General features: G+C 53.0%; 1 protein-coding gene across 1 annotated transcript in view; it reads right to left on the reverse strand.

Moving 5' to 3' along the window:
- Positions 1–7,665: 7,665 nt before the first annotated feature.
- Positions 7,666–16,212, reverse strand: part of STK35 (serine/threonine kinase 35) — a 44,276-nt gene continuing 35,729 nt past the window's right edge. The window contains exon 4 of the mRNA XM_038571796.1: positions 7,666–12,392. The gene's annotated coding sequence lies outside the window, so the exon portion shown is untranslated. The remainder of the gene's footprint in view (positions 12,393–16,212) is intronic.

The following is a 16,212-nucleotide window of genomic DNA, read 5'->3' on the forward strand; positions in this document are numbered from 1 at the left end:
AGGGTTTTAGACCTTGCTGAGAAAGGTATAGCTCAGTCACTGGTAGCAGAAAAATTTGATGCCTACCCAGGCTGGAGCTGACCTGGAATTTCTTGGTGGGGGGGGGGGGGGGGCTAGCAAAAGGCCACCCTTCAGAGGGAGTGTGTTTGTCAGGGGTGGGCAGCAGGCCTTCAGCCAACCATCATGGGGAGCAGAAGGGGAAGACTGGGTCCCCGAGGGATAGGTGGCCTTCAGACTACCTGGACTGCACAAGGACTCGCAGAGGGAGCATTGTTGCATCTGTGAGTCGCACCAGGCTATGGGCAATTGTGTGCAGGCCATGGAGGGGTTTTGGATTCAGGAGGGCTGTAGACAGATTTTCACCTGGTGGAGGCTGCAAGGTCATGGGTGGATCAAATTCTGGGCCCCTGGCAGGGGTAAGAAACCACCGTGGTTTCTTTTTCTTTTCCCCCACCGCCCCCTACCAGGCTACCTCCCAAGCTGGAAATTGCAGGAAGCTTTTTCCTTCTGCAATGTCCCCCCAGAGTCTTCTACTGAGGTCTTAAAATTGTGCTCACTTTACAGGAGAAATGCCTAAAGGCTTCTGCTGCTCATCATGGAGTATTTATAGAAGGAGCGTTTGAAACAAAGGGGCAATGAATTAGTTACTGACAGGGGTGGGCTGAACCCCAGATTTCAACCACTCTCTGAAGCTGGTAGGGGAGGGCCAGGAGGGTCTCAAAAATAGGTAGGGTTGGGGAAGGGGTCAAAGGAACTGTCAGAGGAAGAGAGCTTGGGGCCCTGAGAGCAGAGAACTGGCAGGCTCCAGTGGGAGGGCAACTGGCTCAGCTCTGCAGGCACCCGCAGCTAATCACCTTTGTTCCCAGATTACTGTTCATTTGATGACCCAGGGAAATAAAGGGCTACTTTTCTGTGCTGGAGTTGGTGGCCTCCTCTCCCAGGCCCCGTCCACAGGCCTGGCCAGGCTGCCTGTCCAGAATCACGGATGTCTGCAGGCTGCATGCCGCCCACAGAACTGGGGCCAGACCCCAAGTGTCCTCCCCCTAGGTCCACGTCTGAGCCAGGGTTCTCAGAGCGTGTCCTCTGTGTGTCCCGCTTCTGACTCCACGCCTCTGCCTAGTTGCCTTCAGGACTCTCCGCTTGTGACACAAGCACACAGTAGGGGCTCAGGGAACATCCTGATGATGAAGGAATGTAGGTCTAGGTGTACTTCATCTTTGAATTTCCAGTGAGCGGCGGCAGAGAACACGCTCAGTGAATGCTCAGCATGGGCAGGAAGAAAGCAGAGTTGGGGTAGAGAAGCTCGTGAGTCCACTGGAGAGATCAGAGGGGGGTTTTTCAGTGTTCAAAGCACTTTATTTGTATTAATTCCTTTGACCCTCAGAATAATCCTGTGATGGTGTTTATCATCTTTTCTCCATCTTAGAAGAAACAACAAAGCCTAGAGAGGTTGTAAACTGCTCAAGATCACACAGGAAGTGGCAGGCCTGGGACTTTAACCCAGGCACTGGATTTCAGACACCACTCTTAATCACCACAAAATACTGTCTCTTCACCCATCTCTGCTGTATCCCCAGCACTAGAAAATGGCACTCCATACGTAGTAACTGAAGAAATGACATATTAACAGACAATGATCCCAAGCCAACTCTCTGCATCAGGTGGTTCTGCTCGTTGCACCATGTGGCTGTTATCCCAGCTCTGAATAAGCTTCCTTAGAGGCCCCCTAGCCAATGTGGTTCTTTCTTTTCTTTTGAACCCAGGCCTGCAGGACTTTTATTAATGATAATGCCTAACCTTTATTGGGGTGATCTAGAGAGGCACGCACATGGCACAGATGGCCACTTGCCTCCCTGACACCCAGATTCCGTCAACCTTGGTAACAGGACTGCTGCCCCCTCTGCTTCCCAGCCTCCTTGGCACCAGACATGGCCATGCTAAGCTCTAACTGATGTGATGTAAGTGGAAAGGTGGTGTGGGACTTCAGGGAAGCTTCCACGGAAGGAGGGGGCTGGCTCTCTTCCATGTCCCTCCTTGATGTTGCCTGGGATGAGGAGAACGTGCCTGAAGCTCCACTAGCCATCCTGGACTGGGAAGTGACCTTGTTTCAGCCACTTGCTGAAGAGGTCAGAACAGGAAGACAGAAGGAGATAGGATCTCCCCATGTATGAAGCTGTGGATTGCCCTGTATTAATAGCCTCTCATTTCCTTTATTTTTTTTTTTTAAGATTTTATTTTATTTATTTGAGAGAGAGTGAATGAGTGGAGGGAGAGGTAGAGGGAGAAGCAGACTCCCCGCTGAGCAGGAAGCCAGAGGCAAGGTTTGATCCCAGGACTCCGAGATCATGACCCAAGCAGAAGGTAGACACTTAACCTACTGAGCCCCCTCAGGCACCCCTCACATTTTTTTTATGTAAGAGAGCTCAGCTTATCTCTTGCTTCACCTGCTGCTATCTGGGATCTCCGTTCAGGCAACCAGAACTAATCCTCACAGACAAGGGTGCGGTTATGATGCCCATTTTTTTCATCGGATAAAATCAAGTCCTAAAGAGCTAGAGCAACTTGACCCCTGGCAGTCTTGCAGAAGGGCCTGCGAGATGCATCCACCACACTCGGGCGCCCCCAGCAGAAGGCTAACTGCTCAGAGTGCTGGGTCAGCGCTAGCTGCAGAGTAGCTGGTCTCTGCCAGACGGGCACCGGGAGTGTGAGGATTTTGGCAGAGGCCTGGTCTGCTGGCTGGAGGAGCTGTTCTCTGTGTTCTCACCACATTCAAGTTGTCTGGGCCAGGGCCCTACAGCATTTTGGCAGGGGATTCAGACTGCGGTTATTAAATTCCTCATATTCTGATCTGCCCTCAAGGAACCGGTAGACCAAGCGGAGGCAATTACTGGAGGCCTTTGCAAGAGGGAAGTCATTCCAGCTCCATGTGAAACAGGATGGAGTGGCTAACATCCCCTGATGGGGAGTCAGGATCTGAGAGCTGCAACAATGGTCTTGTTTAGCTTCTCCTGAGGTAGGCCTCAAAGCATTTCCCCAGAAGCCCAATGTCAGGAGACGTTAATAGGTGTTCAATGTGGAAACATTACTGGTCACAGAAGCTTGAAAAACTGGGCTCATGCAGACCTTCTCAGGGCCTTTATCATGCACTGGGACATGAGCAGGACGAGAATGAGACACACAGAATTCCTTAACAGTCCAAGCATTTTTTCTAGAGAAACTCTTAAAGAATTTTTTTTCCCTTTAAAAATATTATCAATAGATACCATTTATGGATTTACTTCACATCAGGCACTGTGCTATGGATGACACACGAACGATCTCATTAATTCTCAGAAAAACCTATGAGGTGGATACTGGTATTGTTGCTATGTTATATAGCTAAGAGGACAGGCTCAGAGAGGAACATGCCAAGATCATGAGACTGTACGTGGTAAAGCAGTAATCCAAACCCTTCTGTCTGATTCCGGAATCCACCATACGATTAGGCCCCAAGAGGAGAGAGATTGCCACATCCCACACAGCTGGCAGGAGGCCAGGCTGGATCAGGATCCAGGTTTTTTGATTCTTGTTCCAATCGGGTTTTCCTACTTTGCCGCTTCTAGATTTGAACGTATGTCAGATGGTGAGTGATGTCCATCTCCCTATCCAGCACTTCCCTCCACGCACCCAGAGTGGCAGTGGCTAAGAGACCAGCTGGAGATGAAGCAGGAATCCGGGGCCTGGTTCTTGCCTCATCGCCAGCATGCTGCATGGCCCCCTCATTTACCTTTATGAGTCTGACACATGACACAGGGACACAGCCCTGAACTGGATCCGTCCATTGTGGGCCATGCTGTCCACCACAGGCCCTGCTCACGAATGCTGCCCTCCGCCCTGTGGGCTCCCCAGCAAGTTCCTTTCGCTGGGGCTGTGTTCCTACTGATATAATCAGCTCTCATCTATCTACTTACTCGATATGTATGGAATGCCTCCTATGGGCCCTGTCAGGGGCTGTTTAAGGATAGGAGAGACTTTTACATCTATACACACACTTGTGCAGGTATTTATATAGGTATGTTATACAGAAAACGACTTTCTGCTAGTGACAGTGCTAAAATTGCTAATGTTAAAGAGAGAGTGATGGTGAGGAGGCATTTCTTTAAATGAGGGGGCCAGGGAAGGGCTCTCAGGTGTGTGAGTGGAGACCGAGATGAAGCAAGAAATTATGTGCTCCAGGCAGAGGGAGCAGCAAGCACGAGGGTCCCAAGATGGAAATGTCCTGTGTGTGCTTCAAGGTCAGCAACAGGGGTGCCTGGGTGGCTCAGTCGGTTGAGCATCTGACTCTTGATTTTGGCTCAAGTCATGATCTTGGGGTATGGGATCAAGCCCTACACTGGACTCCACACTGGGTGGGGAGTCTGCTTAAGATTCTCTTTCCCTCTCCCTCTGCCCCTCTTTGCTCTCTCTCTCACAACAAGGAAGGAAGGAAGGAAGGAAGGAAGGAAGGAAGGAAGGAAGGAAGGAAGGAAGGAAGGAAGGAAGGAAGGAAGGAAGGAAGGGAGGGACAGCAATAAGGCCCAACAGGCCAGAGGGTAGAGCCTGGAGGTGCTTAATGCTGCAAGCAGGCCTGAGCATTAAGTGTGGGGAGAGGCGGCAGGTGGAGAAGTGCCTTCTACAGGCCAAGGAGAGGGTCTGGGTAATATTCTCTGTGCAATGAAGATCTACTGAGGCTCTTGCACCTTGGCCTGCTCTGCTGTGTGTGGGCTGGATGGAGAGCTGGGTCTCAAATGCCATCAACCCTCGTTTAGCTCCTCAGGGTGGGATATGGTGAGGCATACACCTCCCAGGAGCCAGGGAGGTGCTGCGACGCTTCAAGTGGAGAGGCCAGCGCAGGGCGAGGGACGGTGCTGCGTCCGCTGCGGGCTGTCTGTCTGGGTGCTGCTGGCTCAGGGGCCGCAATGGGGTGGGAGAGGGCTGGGTCCACACGGAGCTCGGACGGATGAGTGTGGCCTCAGGCCTCCCACCTCCAGCAGGTCTCCAGGTCTTTGCTCCAGAGCCCCTGGAGCTTCCCTCCTGCTTGGCCCGGCCCACCAGGATGCCCTGCCTGTCCTGAGGCTCCTTTCTCTGGACCCAGGGCTCCTTGCTAGCAGGGCCTGGGAGGCTTCGGGAGCAGGTTTAGTAGAGGTCAGTGAGGGCCCAGATGCCTGCCTGCTCCTTCCATGGGAGCGAGCTCCAGACACCTAGAGCCCTCCCTCCCAGGGCCTGGGTGACACAGACCTCTCTGCTCGGCGTGTGTCTCGTGTGTCTCGGCGTGCTCGGACCCTGCGTCCTCAACGGAGGACCCTGCGTTACGGTGACCTGTTCCTCATCACCCATGCCGAACCCAACATGTTGGGAGCCCTGAGAGCCTCATTTCGGAGGCCTGCCCTACTTAGCCCCCATGCCTAGGACACAGGGACAAGGAAATGCTCTGAGCAGTGCCCACCACGTAGTTTGCATGACAAACCTTTAGTCTCGCCAGCCACCCTTCCATGAAGTGGGTATTTACTACTTTCTGGATTTGAAAATGAAGTCAGAAAGGTGATCTGTCTCAAGGTCAAGGGAGCCAGTACATAGCAGAGTCAGTCTGCTAGGTACCTAATACTTGCTGGATCAGTGACTGCATCTGACTCTAAAGTCCCTATTTGCGATTCTCCCCTCATCTGCCATTAATAAGTAGTACAATGGTGTCGACATCTCTCTCTAACACCCACCAGGATGACTGCAATAAAAAAGACAGTAGCAAGTGTTGGTGAGGATGTGAAAAAAGGAGAACCTTTGCACCTTGTTGGTGGGAACGTGAAATTGTGCAGCGTCTTTGGAAAGCAATCTGGCGGTTCCTCAACCACTGTAGTTACCGTATGACCAGCAATTCTGCGACGTATGTTAGGTGTCCAAGGCAATCAGAAACACAGGTCAGTGCAGAAACTTGTGCACAAAGGTTCACAGCAGCATTATTTCTAAGAGGCCCCAAACAGGAATAATCCAACGTCCACCAACGATGCATGGAGACAGGGAACACGGTGTTTCCACACGATGGAGTACGATTCAACAATAAACAGGGACAAAGCACTGACACACGGGAGGACATGGATGGGCCTGGAGACTACTGTGAAGTGAGAGGAGCCAGACACCAAAGGCCACTTAGTGTGTGATTCCATTTACATGGAATGTCCAGAATAGGCAAATCCATTTACAAAAGATAGATTAGCGGTTGCCTCGGGCTGGGAGTGAGCATTTGGGAGGGGATGAGAAGCGATTGCTAACGGGTGTGATTTCTTTTCTGAGGTGGGAAGAATGTTCTGGAATCGGACGGTGCAATGGTTACACAACTAACTTTGAATATATGAAAAACGCCTGACCCGTACGCTTCAAAAGGGTGAATTATTTCAGCCAAATTATTAAAGCAAACTTGTGGGTCGTCCTTCTCCAGGCTCCAGGCTAAGCCCAGAAGGATCCTTTGCAAGAAGCTTCGTCCCCAGACACCAAAGCCTGTGCCTGGAATGTGGCGTGTTCACTCTCAGATCAGGGAGGAAGGCAGACTTATCTGTTCCTCTGGCACACATTCCAGAGGCCTGACTCGGCCTCCAGTTTTATGATTCCTGGGTCCACAGGTCCAATCCCCGAGCAGCCCGAGTGGTGGGCCCCAAGTAAAACACTGGGGCCCACCACTTACCTTACAGACTGAGCAGCTTTCCAGAAGGCTGTGCAGGCCCGGGAGCCTGGGCTTAGCGGCTTGCAGACTCTGGGAACATCCCAAACCTGCCTTTCTGGGAGAAGGGAACTCTAGGAGCATCTGTTGAAAGCCTACTAAGTGCTGGGCCCAACAGGAGGTTCCCATTTGGCCTCAACGGTTCTAGAGGGAGCACTGTCACTGCCATCTTGCTCGAGAAAAAGAGATGTGCAGTGAGACTAAATGCCCTGTCCTCACCAGCAAAGGGTAGAAGTTCCCTTTTCCTGGGGCACCAAGCACTCACCCGGCACTCCACAGGACTCTGGGCTTTAGCTGTCTCATCAGCAGAGGGACACACATCTACCCCACCTCCCATGTGGCCTGGTAGCTATTAACAGAAGCACCTGGCTTTTAATGAGTGCCAGGCCTCATTCCTCATGGGCTGTGGCTGCCGCTGGCCAGGCCAGGGGAGATGGGCTAGACGGTCTTTCTTCCACCAAGGTCATCACTGCGGCTTCACCCAGTTAGAGCCCTCTGCTCTCTGGATGTGGGTGTTACCCCCTCAGCCCTCAAAGGTGCTCTCTCCTGCTCCTCCCAGAGCCCACCGCTCCCCCTGAGCTTTTCAGGGATGGCCCTGTTCCCTTCCCCCGCTGCTGTAGTCTGGGGACTTCTCTTATCTCTAGGATAAAAATCCTGAGGGCAAAAGTTGCAGAAGCAGTGCTGGGGCTGGAGGGGAATCCCTGTGACAGCTGCCCAGGCTGGTGTGGATTCCTGTGCCCTGGGCGGGTTCCTCCTTCTGAGGGCCTGCTCCCAGGGTGGGGTGGGAAGGCTAGTCCAAGGCCACCAGGCAGTTTTCTCTGCCAGCAGCCAGGTGTCCCTTGCTCTGGTGCTGCTCAGCCACGAGGACTGGGAGCTGGGGGGCTGGCTTCTCCCTCCCCCCAAGGACGGGCGGCAACAAAAACACAAAGCACTCATTTTCAAATCACATATGGCTTCTCTGACCCCATCAAGTAACTTTATTCACACAAACGTCCCTTAATTTACAAAGCCTCAGTCATTCATACACATTAGGGGGAATCCACAGTGTTCAAGGAACTTAAATATAATGTATCATACCAACCCAAGTAAACCAAGTACAAAAAATATTCATATAAAGTTGTTCACACGAAGGTCCTAGATTACCAGCTTCTGTGCAAAAAAAGAAAATAAAGAAAAATAGATTTATTAACTAGTATTTGAAGCTAACTCTGTGCCTGGGTTACTCTGTGCCTCCCTCACACCCAAGTCAGCCCCATGGTGAGTGCTGAATCCTTGCAACATACTCCCCGGCTCTGATGGGAGAGGCCCCCTTGGGCACAAAAGATTTCTTTAAAGTGTTCCTGAACAAACTCCCTTCCACTTGTGGCCTCTCTTGGAAAAAGATGTGGGGACCTCCGGGCGACCGATGGCAGTGGGTTCACCTCTTGATGGTGGCCATTGGAAGCTGACATTTGCCAACCCTCGTGTCCCACCTCCTAGCTCCCCACTGAGGAGCATCTCCCTGGACAGGAATCCCCATCCTCCGAGCCTGGCAGGCAGGATCAGGGCCAGCCTGGTGTCCCAAAGGCTGTGCCTCAGCCCAGTGTGGGAGGACAGCCTCAGCCCCAAGCTTGTCTATTGTCAGGGGGTCCTCCAGTCACACCATGCCTGTCTGGGGGCCAACACAGGCTAAAGAAGGGGAAAGGAATTGGGGGGAAGCAACAGCCCAAGAGCCACCAGTGCCCCCAGATGTGTGTGTATCGTGGGGCAGGGGTGCAAGGAGGATCAAAGGTGAGAGGCGCTCTTGTTGGGCAGGGCCAGGGGCCCAGGCAGCATGGAGCAAGGTGAGGGCACAGAGTTTAGGGTTCCCTTCATAGGGGGTGGATGCCCAACTTCTGTTGTTCCGAGTTTCCAAAAGATACTCTGAGGCTGAAACCCAGGCATCCATCAAGATCTGTCTTCTAAAAAGGTAAGCTGCAACACAGAAACATAGAACATAGAATGTTCCTACAGTGCCAGCTTTTTAACCTTTTCTTAGAAAAAATGACTCAAGCAAAAATAATGTTATTGCTCCAAACACTGGTTTTCTAGGAGACAGCTGATATGTCAAGGTGCAGAGAACCTTGGAGGAAGGGAATGGTTGAGGCAGGGAATGTCCGGGGGGTGAGAAGGCTGCGAGGAAGGTGGTGAGTGGTCTTAGCACCGCAGGGTCGGGAGCAGAGGGAGTGCTGGGCGCGCGCCCCTCCCGTCTCCACCTTCATTCGCTCTGGGACGACCACTGGCAGTGCTGGACAGGAGGCCAGGCCAGGAGTCAGCTCTCCGCCAGTGTTGGGTACATTTCTCCTCCAGCTGTAAACAGGGTATTTCTTAAGTAAACAATGAATAGCTCCCTCCTAAAGGCAGCCGACAGGGGGCCAAACCACAGCAAGGTGGGAGGCCAGAGTTCTCACTCTCCTGTCCCAATGCCTCTGGGATGAGTGGAGGGGCTAAGGCCTGAAGCCTTAGTCCCCGGTGCCCAGAAAGGGGTCAGCCAGAGCCAGGCTTGAACGCACAGACTGTGGCATCCTCCTGGCTAGAGGTAAGAGGCAGGGGACCTGCTGGGTTGTGAGAGGCAGAGAGAGAACACCTGGTGGAAGCATGGTTTTTCTGTCCCCAGCTAAAGCTGCTGCTAGTACCCTGGTGGTGGCAGGGAGCCCTGTGCCTGGCTGCAGCCTCGGGGAAGGATTGGGCAAGGACTGGGGTGGGAGGGGACCCTTTCCTCATGGCTCTCTGTGGGTGGGAGTGAAGTTTAAGTGCCAGGAGGACAGGTAGGGAGGACACTGCCGACCTCCAGCTGAGCCAGCAGGTCTGGTCAAGGGAGGGCATGGGATAAGGCACTATGATCTGTCTTGCTGAGTCCTCTTGCCGGTGGGGAAACTGAGCTTAAGACCCACTGGGTCTCAGGCCCAGAACCTCCCCACTACGGACTAACTGGTTCACAGATCCAAGGAGAAAAGAATGACCACTATTTTAAGGTTTGGAAACTCCTAGAACTTGGACAGGCCTTACGGATGTGGTGATGCTGAGGTGAGGTGGCAGATGCAGGTGGAGGGAATGAAGGGCAGGAAGAGGCAGGAGGCTGGGCCACAGCGGGACTGCTGGGGGTGGGGTGGCTGAGAAGTGGATGGGAACTAACCGGGTCTAATCACGGCTAGTCCACTGGCTGTGGGCAGAGCCGGTGTTTACTTTGGGCTGCCGTCCACCTGACCACCTGGGCACCTAAGCTGGGCAAAGCAGGGAGCAGGGAGCAGGGATGGGGGGGGTGCAGACAGGAGGGAGAGACAGGCACTCGGGGCTAAGGAGTTGGCCGTGGTGAGCCAGGGAGGGAGGCCCTGCCACCAAGCAAGGGTAGGCCGAGTCCTGCAAGACCAGGGTGTGTAGAAGCCTGCCACCCCTCCCAGGCTGCCTGTCTTGCCCTGAAGGCAGAGAGACATCCTATGACCTACATGGGTTACTCTGATGCCAAGAGAAATAACAGGGGGACTACCCCAGCTCTGAGACCTGATCCAGATGGAGGATAGAGCCCTGGGAGGGCAGAGGAAAAGTCAAAGGAAAGGGAATACCTTGTTAGGCCTGAGCCTTTACCTGGGACCTGCAGACGGGGCTGCAGAAGGGGCTGCAGCCAGGGAGGGCGGGGGTGGGGGGCACAAGCAGAGAAGGGGAGTGAGCTGCAGGCAGGGAAGCTGTGCTCCCTACCCTCTCAGGGGGAGTTCAGGGCACACTCCTGGAGGCCCCAGAAGCCAGAAGGGAGCCAGGGTGCAGGCGGGCACAAAGCATTTCACAAGGAAGGGAAAGGCATGGCTCCCACCCGCTGCCCTAACTGTGGCCAACCGGCTGCCTTGGTATTTAAGGGGCTTGAGAAAGGGTGAGAGGATGCCAGCAAACACGTGGTGAGTTTGCAAGTTTGGCTGGTGTTGCCTTAGTCTGTCCCAAATGCCCAGGGCCAAAGGACTGCCGCTTTGGGGGAAAAGCCCCCCTCCTTGGTCACACACCAACCCGAACAATTTCTGACTGCCTCCCCTATCAATCCTATGCTGGTTTAGATAAAACAAAAAATGAACATAAAAGAATTCCTTTCCCCTTCCCCCTGAGACCCTGTCTTGCTTGACTGTAAAGGGGGGGAAAGCCTTTGGAGATGTCCCAGTAGCTTGTGGGTGAAAGGGACAACATAGGCCCAGCCACTTGCCCCTTTGAGGGACAAACACTCCGGTTCAGAAGCCCGAGAGGAGGGAGCAGTGTGAGAGCCGCAGAGGGCCAGATGGCCACACAGACTGTGGCCACACAGACGCTGGTGCTGAGGTCAATAGGGCCACGCTGGGGAAGCTCTAAGGTGGTGGCAGGCCACAAATGGACACCTGACAGCTGCGGGGGGTGGAGGGTGGGGGTAGTGGTGTTCCTAACTCATCCCCTCCCTGCTCTTGGCAGGTCTATTCTTTTCCCACCAGACACGTTTATGCTGAGGGAGGGCATCTAACAGTGAGTCCCTGGGGGTGAGGGAGATGGCGCTTGACACTGTCGCCGACTCTGACTCCACGGGCCCACGTGCAGGGGACACACCCTTCACTGCAAGGAGATGACAGTGGCAGCCAGTTCAGGACACCCTGTTCTTATGGCCAGGTCACAACCAGATCTCTGGGACTTAGGTGGTCTCTGTGACAACCAGAATGTTTGGCGGGCACACATGGGAAGGAGATGATCCAAGAGGCAGGAGGTGATGGGTGCTGTCCTCACAGGAGTGACAGATGCCCACCGAAGACCCAGCCATGTCCCAGGCAGAGGTTTGGCACGACAGTTTTTTCCTGGGGGTCTTCCTCTGGGAGGGAAACCACTAACAGAAAGGTAGGCTTGTAGAGCTAGACTGGGCTGGCGCTTGACCACTGGGAAGTGGGGAATAGTCACCTCTGTAGGCCCCCCATCGCCTTTCCCTCCCCTCCCCCCCAGTACTCCTGGTTATAAAGGGCAGAAGAGGGAATGGACTCCCACTACTGCGAGTCCTGGTGTGGCCCAGGTCTTCCAGCAGCTGAAGGAGAACAAACCCGCAGTTTAGACTTTCTTTTCTGCGTCCTCCTGGCCAAACCCTGTCTTCTTCCTCTTTCAGGTGGTTCTTCGCCTCGGACCATTTGTAAGGCCCGAGGGCTGGCCAGGAGCAGCCCCCGGGGGGTCCGGCTGCCTCCTGTCTTCAAGTCTCGCTCATGTTCTGGGACCCGGCCTGGTTCTCCACAGAAAGGCAGGCCTTCTCTGGGGAAGTGAGGTGTTCTAAGCAGAACCAAGGGGTGGGTGAAACAAAGGAGATAGAGGGAAAATAAAGGAACAAAACAACATAGCTCCCTAACCCCTTATAAAAATTAACAATGAAATTTATACATATGCTTTGTCCATGTTGTTTCTCTGTAGCATAGTTTCCTGCTCTTCTGAAGTCTTAATCGTTTAAATTAAAAAAGGAGAAAAAAAAAAAGGACAAAAAATAAAATAAGATTTTAAAAAATTAAGCAAAACTAAAAGGAGTGGGAGGGAAACCCAAACAAAAGCTTCACATTGCCGGAGATCCAGCTGTTGGGAGATCACCAACTGACCAAGCCACTGCCTGCACCCTCTGCCGTCCTCTGTGTGAGACACGATGAGACTGTGGGTCCCGAGGATCAACCTGGAAGACAGAAGACAGAAGGCAGGGGATAAATGGACACTAGGCTGGTGGGCTCGGGGTACCTCCAAGCTCCAGATGCCAGACTAGAGGCCAGCACCCATCCCAGAGACGGCAGGAGCTGTGATGGGCTGGGGAGGTTTCTAAATACCTTACAGGGAGTGACTCTAGATTCCCTACAACCGTCCTGCCATTGACACACATTATTCTCCCAGGGAAACTGAGGCACGGGTTAAGTCACATGATTAAACATCATACTGACAGAGAAGCAGACCCTGGCTGGGAACCCAGGCCTGCTGGCTGTGGCTACAAAATCCTATCACGAACCCCATCCCTGCACTACTAGGAAAAGATGCCATGGGACCCTAGCCATCAGTCTTTCCAGACTTCAGCCCCCTTCCCTCCTTGCCCTAATTGTGCTGTATTGAAGCTTCATGCGCACGCTTGTGTTTATCCTATTTCACAGACAAGTGAGACTCAGCCCCCTAAGAACCTGTCTGAGTTAACCAAAGCTCTTAGGTCTCAAAAGGGGCCAGAATCCCACAGCCAGGGGCAGGGGTGATTTGGGAGTTGGGTTAAGAATGAGGTTCTGGGGGCTCTGGGTGGCTCAGTTGGTTAAGTGCCTGCCTTCGGCTCAGGTCATTGATCTCAGGGTCCTGGGATCGAGCCCCACGTTGGGCTCCTTGCTCTTGCTCAGCAGGAAACCTGCTTCTCCCTCTGCTTGCTCACCATCCCTGCCCTTCTGCTCTGTCAAATAAAATCCTTAAAAAAGAAAAAAAAAAAAAAAAAAAGAACGAGGTCCTAGAGCCAGAACCTGTGGCCATTAACAGGTTCTGCCACTTGACTGTGGCAAATTTAAGCCCTTTGCTCCTTGGTCTTGTTTCCTGTACCGAATCACAGGTTATTATGAGGGCCAAATGAATACACAGAACTTGACGCAGTGCCTGGTCCTATTATGATTAGCTATTCTTTGGGAATTGCTGGGTGCCAGCCTCATGAACAAGACCAGCTACCAGCCTTTCAGGGACCCGTCTTAGTGCAGGCCTAGAACACAAGAGCCTATGGAGATCAGCCTCGAGCCAGCGACTGCCACCAGCCCGCTGTCGCAGCCCGAGCTGCTCAATCAGGGCCACGTAGAACCCCATCCTAGGCAGGCACCCAGGGCAACAATGCTTCATCTACGCGGCACATGGACTCATCTTGGGCTTTCAGAGTGCCTGCTCTCACCCTGAACAATGGAATCAGAGCAGTCTTCCATGGCATGCTGGAAATCCCTCCAAATCCCCCCCTGCTCTGGCTTCATTTTTTTTTGGGGGGGGAGGGTATTTATTTATTCATGAGATAGAAGGAGAGGCAGAGACACAGGCAGAGGAGGGAGTCCGATGCAGGACTTGATCCCAGGACCCCGGGATCACAATCTGAGCCAAAGGCAGACACTCAGGGTCCTGAACCATCCAGGTGTCCCCTGGCTTCACTCTTGTGTAAACTCCACGCAGCCCGAAAAGGTGTGCCCTCCCAACCCTGCATCCTCCTCACCATCACTTGGCACCTGTGCAGTCTGACCACATGGGCCTATTGTCCTCAGCTCTCAGGGAGACACTCGGCTAGTCCTCATGGGAGGCAGTGGGGTCCGGCAATGCTGAGCCTCACTTGTCTGTGAATGTTTGCTTCCTACCCTCAACCTGTGCCTCTGTGAGAAATGGCTCTTCTTTGAAGTCTGACTAGAGTAACAACTATCAAGTACCTGGTCCACAGCAGGAACTGACTCACTCCATGAGCCCATCCTGTCCTCGTCCCCAACTGGAGATGATGGATGTGTTAGGTTTGGACAGGATGTAGTCCGCAGTCACTGGACCACCCAAACTGCTCCTAGGTGGGTGAGGGTGGCATGGAAGGGATGCAAGGCCTGCCAGAGAAGTGTACCAGTGCCTTCTGGAAAGCCATCTGGCCAGGTATTTTCAGAGCCTCAGGTAATTTTCGACCTCTAGACCCTAAAATTCCACTTCCGGAGACCCAGCTTGACTGGTCACCTTACATGTGTAAAGGACTTCACAAATAAAGACGTTCATTGAAGGGTGATCTAAAGTACGAGGCAACAACCCACAAATCCAAAAAGAAAAGACTGAAGCAAACAATCTATCCACTCAGTGATGTATTACAGAGGAAATGAGAAGGCAGGTGGCATTCTGACATTACGGCAGAAGCACTTCCCCGGCTTAAGGGGAAGGAACAAGCAGGCTCCGCCTTCCTGCGGCGTACAGTATGGGCAGAACTATGTAATAAACAAAAAACCTCCATGTGTAGGAATATCTGTCAAGAAATGCATCAAAATGTTGTACTTGTCACATGTGTATTTTCTCCTTCCCCTGGTGCATATTGAGTACATATCACATTGCCATGCTTTACTTTGCAATGGCAAAAACAGAGCACTCTAAGGGATGAGAAGAGCTGGCAGCCCCAAAGAAAGGTCCCTGGAATAGCAGGCCAAGAGCCTAGACCCAGGCTCTCTTCTGGGCTCTTCCACACACAGTGGGCAGTGGAGAATTTTCTGTAGCTGTCAGGTGAGGTCAGATTGTACAGTTTCTTCCTCCAGCGCAAGGCAAGGAGTAAAGTGGGGATGAATTATAAAGGTGCCGGAAAAGTGTTTCATCTGGAAGAAAACAGTGGTTTTCTCAGCCTCCACCTCTGCTGCTTGTTTCCCTGTCTGTTAAGTCTCCTCAATCAACAACAACAACAAAATCCATTGGTGGGTCTTGTATCCCAGTTTCTGACTTGGCAAAATAAAATTACCAGAAGCACATCCCGGGCTGACCTAGAAGCTATCTCGAGCTCTGGCTTATTCAGCATGCCTAGGCCTTCTTATGCTTTCAGGACAAAGCAGAGCAACCAGGAGCCGGGGGGAGGCTCGAGGGGAACCTCACCATCCAAGTCCTTGTGAAATGCAACAAGAAAAGCCCAGGAAACTGTATGCTAACGTGTTATCTGCTAAGATAATCTCTTGGACCAGTTAGGACATTTTCAGCACTGCTTTCCTCCATCCCTTGCAGGACCCAAGCTAAGGACAACCTACTCAAAGGGATGCCCATCAGCAGGAAGGTGGCCCATAGCAGCAGAAAAGCAGTGGTCAGGGAGGCAGAGAGATTCAGAGGCCAGAAGTCTCCTTTTACATAATAAACCAGCAGAACAGAGTGTGCCCACGGAAAGTCAAACCAACAGCAGAGCTCTCTGCAAGAACTCCTGAGACACCAGCGTGTAATGACCGCTGTAATCACTGGGTCCCTTGCCAGGAAGCCAGGCTGACATTTCCCACAGGCTCCTCCACCCTCCCCTGACTTTGGCACTGGGTCCCATCCTCCTGTAGGATGCCTCAGGACAGCCTACAGGTCTGGGTCTGCTTCTCTCCCAGGGACAGGGCCAAGAAAGAGGGCTCTCTTTCTCTCTCTCAGGGAGAGGGCCGGGCCTTCGGGGTTGGTCCTTTTATAGACGGCCCACCTGCCACCTGCCTCAGGGAGCCAGTGGTGGCAGCTGTATCACCAGGGAGAGAGGCTCTACAGCCATGAGAAGGGCTCAGACTGCATGGTCCTGGGTTATAGCAGCAGCCCCTCCCAGGCACATGCTGGGGCAGTAGATGGTTTAAGGGCCCAGCCCGGGGAAGGGAGGGCTCGAGGGCTGGAGGAGCTTCCGACTTCACCTGAGCAGATGTCACCCCTCGGCTCCCTGACTCCCAGTGACCAGCTCCGACCTGGGCCTGCCTTGTGTGATTAACCTCTGCGTGATGTCAGCAGCACACCCCCTCTTTCGCCTTTCTGATCATCTCATTTTG

This window comes from Canis lupus, chromosome 24 (genome assembly GCF_011100685.1).
Source record: "Canis lupus familiaris isolate Mischka breed German Shepherd chromosome 24, alternate assembly UU_Cfam_GSD_1.0, whole genome shotgun sequence".
NCBI classification, from domain to species: domain Eukaryota; kingdom Metazoa; phylum Chordata; class Mammalia; order Carnivora; family Canidae; genus Canis; species Canis lupus.